Source organism: Colobus angolensis, unplaced genomic scaffold (genome assembly GCF_000951035.1).
Source record: "Colobus angolensis palliatus isolate OR3802 unplaced genomic scaffold, Cang.pa_1.0 Scaffold167, whole genome shotgun sequence".
Classification (NCBI taxonomy): domain Eukaryota; kingdom Metazoa; phylum Chordata; class Mammalia; order Primates; family Cercopithecidae; genus Colobus; species Colobus angolensis.
In genome coordinates, this window is record NW_012114788.1 from 4,229,252 (window position 1) to 4,235,613 (window position 6,362).

A 6,362-nucleotide genomic window follows, 5' to 3' on the forward strand; every position below is an offset into this window, starting at 1 on the left:
AAAAAAAAAAAAAAAAAGAAACATGCATCGGAAAATTTTCCTCTTGAAAGCAATACACTGACAAATTTTAAGTACTGTTCTTTATACAAGGTCTTTTATTAAGATCTTAATATAATCACCAGTCAATTCCTACGCTGCTCATCCGATTCATGGAGGAACTCGAGCCACAAAAGGATGGAGAAAATCTGACCGGCAGCATGTGGCACACCCACACAGTGACTGCTAATGGGGAAAGAATGAGGCAAAATCTGGGTAAAAAAAAAAGGAGTGGTAAAGAGAAGTTCAGTGAGTCAGTGCAAGGGAAAACACAGGTTAATGGAAAAGAAAGAAAAGGAAATGTGAAAGGAAGAAGAAAAGCAAAAAGGGGGGGAATCTATAAACCATGAGCAGAAACTTAAAAATCTGAAATTCTGTTCAGTTATTCATTCATTCACCCAATAGATATCGAATGCCCACTATGTGCAGGGAACTGAACTAGACACTAAGGGAAAGACAAAGGTCAACCAGACAGATCTGCTCAGTGAGGCCATGGTCTAGTAGGGATAGGTATGTACACAAACAACTATAACAGATGGCAGAAAGTGTAATGTGCCACAAATGAGACATAAAAGAGAATTCTCTGCTATGAGACTCAGGAAGAAGTGATTACTCCCAGTGAGGGATCAGACTAGGGGGCCTTCATGAGAAGAATGACATTCCAAGCCAAAAGCACAACAGAAACAAGGATACTCAAGTAGGAAATCAAGAACATACAGGAGCAGTGAGTAACTGGCAATAGTTAGTGATCCAGAGAGCCATGTCTAAATTGGATAGCTGGACTGGAGCCAGACTGAGTATTCAGAAACTGGCTTTAGTATCTGAATTTAAGTCTAGTGAAAGAGGAAAAGGACAGGGAGGAGTTGGTAGACTAGGAGCCAGAGGAAACTCAAAAACTTAACCCATAAAATTAAGATAATAAAATCAACACAAAATCAGTGAGAACAGATATGTAAAGTTCCTCCAAAGAGAGAACATCTTCCAAACCAAAAGCAAGAAGAGAACAAAAAGGCTTGGATGACTATATGAATACACAGGTATTTAAACAAAGAATGTGACTACATCTAAGACTGATTAGCAAAGAAATCTGGAAAAATCTAGAAAAAACAAGGAGGGACATTTTGACTCCAAAACTGCCCAAGGCCGAGAAATACTAGAGGGAGGTGACACAACATCTTCTCTGCAGTGGAACAAGGTTATTTCATGAAGCTTAGATGGGAACAGCATATAGTAGCACATAGGGGTATGGGCTCTTAGAGGCAGAGGGACTTGGTTCAAATCTCAGTTCAGCATCTTATCAGCTTAAAGAGAGCCTTGGTTTCCTCATTTGTAAATTGAAGATAATTGTGCCTACTTTGCAGGAGGATCACTGGGAGAATAAAATGCCCTACTGTATGCAAAGTACTTAATACAATACCAGGTATTATGGGAAATAATCAATAATCTTTTTTGTAACTGTATTCTGCCCTAAAAGTCATTCTATCTTATAAATCCATGCTCACCAAGCAAGCTTGATATTATTAAATTTGATTGCCAGATCTCTTGATACTGAAAAGCAATTATCCTAACCAATTCCAGAATCCTCTTAACAGAAAAGGAATCCTTCATTCTAAAATAATAAATTGGCATTCCATTCTGAGCTCAATCACTCAAGTCTGAATACAATCCTGTCTTCAAGACTAATTATTTCCAGGTTCTCAACAAAATACATTTTCTGACCCAAGACTAGACTGACGACACAGTGACCAAAATCCTGAAGGGTCATCCTCAGAAGCTAGATTGGCATCACCCTGGCCAGCCCTACCTAATGCCACCTTCACTCTACAAGCTAACTTGTATAATACTTTCCCATACTTCTCCCCCCACCTTCCTCTCATACCCTTCAATCACGCACTATAATGAAGTACTTTACCTTCCTCTCTAACCGTGTAGAGGTCAAATGTCCCATCTTATCCATTTTTGCATTTTCCTCCATATCCCAATATAACTTGCATCAAAAGAACCACAATAAATATTTACTGTAAAACACAATTTTGCTTAACAACACAAGCAAGCCATTGCATTCCACCATTCCCACAAGCTGAGGCCTCTTTCTGATTTATTTTTCCCACATCAGATGGGTAATGCACTGACTTTGTAGTAACAAGGCTTGAGGGAAGCACATCTCATACATGTGCATGAAAATCCAATCATTACACTTATGAATAACAAAATAATCCCCTTTCTAATTTACTGAACTCTTATTCTATCCTTTTCTTCCCCTCTCCTTCCTTCCCCTCCCCCACCTCTCCATTCCTAAACTGCCAGATTATTATAGAAAAATAAGAAGACTTTATTTAACTGGGTTGCTAACAAATTCATACAGCTGGAGCTAAGCCATAACTGGGCTCTAAAAACCTTTCATTTATCTCTAGCTGATGTCCTGATAGGACTTTCCAAAGAACAGTGTCATGCAAGGTTTAGGAGCTTGGGGCCTGGGTCAGACAGAACTCACAGTCTTCTTTCTGTGTGACCTGTCAAGGTGATTAATTCCCTAAGCATCATTTTTCTCATCTGTAAAATGAAGTACCTAAATGAGGTCATTCACACAAATCCTTAACACTAGAACAGTGACCGGCTTAAAGTAGGTGCTTAGTAAATACCGATCCAACAGCTTTTAAAATCTTGCCTTCACACACATGCTCCTCTATGGAAGTTTGTACAAGGCAAACTCCTTGTGATCTTCCTTTTTCTTCAATTCCCAACTTCCCTAAGAAAGTAGCTGGTACTCTGCCTTCACTTCTCCATCACATACTCATTCATAAACTCAATTTCATTCTGCAGAAAGCCCTTTCTCCATGGTCACCAATGATCTTCTAATGGATAAATGTGTGGCTCTTTCCTACGTCCTCAACCTTCATGATCTCCCTGCAGCCCCATACACCCATAACCTACCCATATTCTTCCTTATGAAGCTGTCCTCAAAGGGTTACCAAGAATTATGGACAGAAATATAACTTTAATTAAGCATTAGACCAAGTGCAGTGGCTCACCTGTAATCCCAGCACTTTGGGAGGCTGAGGTGGGTGGATCACCTGAGGTCAGGAGTTCAAGACCAGCCTGGCCAAAACGGTAAAAACCCATCTCTACTAAAAATACAAAATTAGCCGAGTGTGGTGGCACACACCTGTAGTCCCAGCTACTCAGGAGGCTGAGGCAGGAGAATCACTTGAACCCAGGAGGCGGAGGTTGCAGTGAGCCAAGATCATGCCATTGCCCTCCAAGCCTGGGCGACAGAGCAAAACTCCATCTCAAAACAAAACAAAACAAAAAACACATTAATCAGGCTGGACTTTGAAGCATTTTTTTGTTTTTTTTTTTTTTTTTTGAGACGGAGTCTCGCTCTGTCGACCGGACTGGAGTGCAGTGGCCTGATCTCAGCTCACTGCAAGCTCCGCCTCCCGGGTTTACGCCATTCTCCTGCCTCAGCCTCCCGAGTAGCTGGGACTACAGGCGCCCGCCACCTCGCCCGGCTAGTTTTTGTATTTTTAGTAGAGATGGGGTTTCACCGTGTTAGCCAGGATGGTCTTGATCTCCTGACCTCGTGATCCACCCGTCTCGGCCTCCCAAAGTGCTGGGATTACAGGCTTGAGCCACCGCGCCCGGCCGACGCATTTCCTTGTAATTGAAAGTCACATGGCACTAGATACTGACCATTTGCATCCCTACTGTTTCTAAAGATAGGATCTGACTTTAGAAGCATAAGGCTTTTTTTTAAGAATTGCCTGACATATTTTTCAGATCCCAAATTCTGGTAAAACAGTTGATGTCAACCAGTTTGAAGACCCTCAGAGAGAAACGAAATCAGCATAATACAGTTTTTTCATCTTCTGGTCCCATTACGTCACCTTTCTCTCTCTGGTCAACCAACAATCTCCACACTCCAGCCCACTCCAAAATCCTTAAAATCCCTAGCTCCCAACTCCTCAGGGGGATGGATTTGCAGTTCTCTCTCATCTCCTCATTCTGCAGCCCTACAATTAAACCCCGTCTTGGGTATTGACTTACCACACATCAGGCAGCACACTTAACTCCCAATACACTTGATTCTCCTGCCTCAGCCTCCCCAGTAACTGGGATTACAGGCATGCACCACCACACCCAGCTAATTTTGTATTTTTAGTGGAGACAGGGTTTCTCCGTGTTGGTCAGGCCGGTCTCAAACTCCCAAACTCAGGTGATCTGTCCGCTTCGGCCTCCCAAAATGCTGGGGTTACAGGTGTGAGCCACCACGCCCAGCCTGGTTCTACTTTTTAAATGCATCCTGCAAGTATCCCGTTCTATGTCCACTGCCATAACCTGCCCTATCTGCCATGATCCTTCTCAAGAAGGGAGACAAACACTTCCTTACTAGTCCCTTTTTTGTGACTCTCTATTCTCTACAGAGTAGCCAGGGTATCCTTTTATTTAGAAAAAGAATCTCTGCTTGTCACTTTCTGTTTTAAGCCTTCAATGGTGTCCCACCACCTTTTTTTTTTTTTGAGACAGAGTTTTCGTTCTTGTTATCCAGGCTGGAGTACAATGGTGCAATCTCGGCTCACTGCAACATCCACTTCCCGGGTTCCAGCAATTCTCCTGCCTCAGCCTCCTGAGTAGCTGGGATTACAGGCATGAGCCACCATGCCTGGCTAAAATTTTTTGTATTTTTAGCAGAGACGGGATTTTACCACGTTGGCCAGGCTGTTCTCGAACTCCTGACCTCAGGTGATCCACCTGCCTCAGCCACCCACAGTGCTAGGATTACAGGTGTGAGCCACCATGTCCAGCACCACCACACTTTTGAGTGAAGGCTAAACTCACTATCTAGCCCACAAAGTCCCCATGTGATGTGGGCTCTGCCTGCCTCTCCCACTTTACCTCATGCAGCTCTCCCTCTTCACTCACCTCGCTCTGTCCTTCAGGCACCTTCTTTCAATTCCTCAAAAATTATAAATTATTTATTGCCCCAGGGCCTACAAACTTGGGGTTCCTTTTCTGGCTGAAACATTCTCCCTAGCTCTTTTCACAAGACTGGCTCCTTCTCAGGCTGCAGTTCACCTTCCCTATAACATAGCTGTCTGGCACACAGTAGGAGCTTACCCAGGTATTTGTGAAAGGAATAGATTTCATATTCTTCAGTCAGGTAACTCCCAAAAGTGAATATCTGGAATCAATCTCACCCTTCAGATTTCTAAATGCCTGCTAAACCTCCATACCTCAAATTTAGCATAGAAATGTCTCATTTCTAAATGCCTGCTAAACCTCCATACCTCAAATTTAGCATACTAGATATAAAACCAACCTTTCATCTTTTCCCAAACCAGTTTCTCCAGTTTTCTGAAATTACATGAGCAATATGACCCACAGTTTCCACTTCAGAACAATAAATTTCCCTTTCATTTGCTTCACCTGTCCAAACTTCCAATCACCTTTAAAACTAAATTCAAATATCACTTCATTCATTCATGCATTCAACCACTTACTTATTCAACAAGTACTTACTGAGTGCCTTTTATGAAGCAGACACTATGTTAGATACTCAAAAGCAAAGCAGATATATTTTTGTCTATTATACATCAAACAATCATATAAATATTGAATTATGAACTAAAAAAAGCAATGAAGGAAAAATGCCAGAAACCATGAGAAAAAAATGAGAGGCATCAAGAAACACTGTTCTAATGATGGGCTGATTTAATGAAATATAATTTACCCTAGGCAGACTGCAAGGAAGAGCATACTAGACAGATGATTCAAACAAGTCCTAGAAGCAGGAGAGATAAGATCTATCTCAACGTACATACCATCTTGCCTTACGTATTATACCTATCTGTCCCCCGCACCACACTCATTTTACTGATAGCTACCTGAAAGAAAGGACATAGAGTGTCTCTTACGTGCCAACACAACACCCCCAGGAGATACTGAGTCACTGGTCTGGTACCTAGGAGCTCATGCTTGTAAAAAGCTCCCAGATGACTCTATATGCAGCCAAATTTGTAAATCATATGCCCAAACTACCCATTTAATAAACACATATTGATTATTCTCTCATGAAAAATCTCTAAGGTCAGTGTGGTAAACTGTATCTAAACTTGGTGGTAGGCCGGGGGCGGTGGCTCACGCCTGTAATCCCAGAACTTTGGGAGGCCAAGGTGGGCAGATCATGAGGTCAGGAGTTCAAGACCAGCCTGACCAACATGGTAAAACCCCATATCTAATAAAAATACAGAAGTTAGCCACGCGTGATGGCACGCAACTGTAATCCCAGCTACTCAGGAGGCTGTGGCAAGAGAATCACTTGAAAC

The 6,362-nt window shown here is 42.2% G+C and overlaps 1 protein-coding gene across 1 annotated transcript in view; it reads right to left on the reverse strand.

The window, feature by feature from the left end:
* Positions 1-6,362, reverse strand: part of RFFL (ring finger and FYVE-like domain containing E3 ubiquitin protein ligase) — a 57,829-nt gene that overhangs the window by 39,795 nt on the left and 11,672 nt on the right. The gene's annotated exons all lie outside the window — the stretch shown is intronic.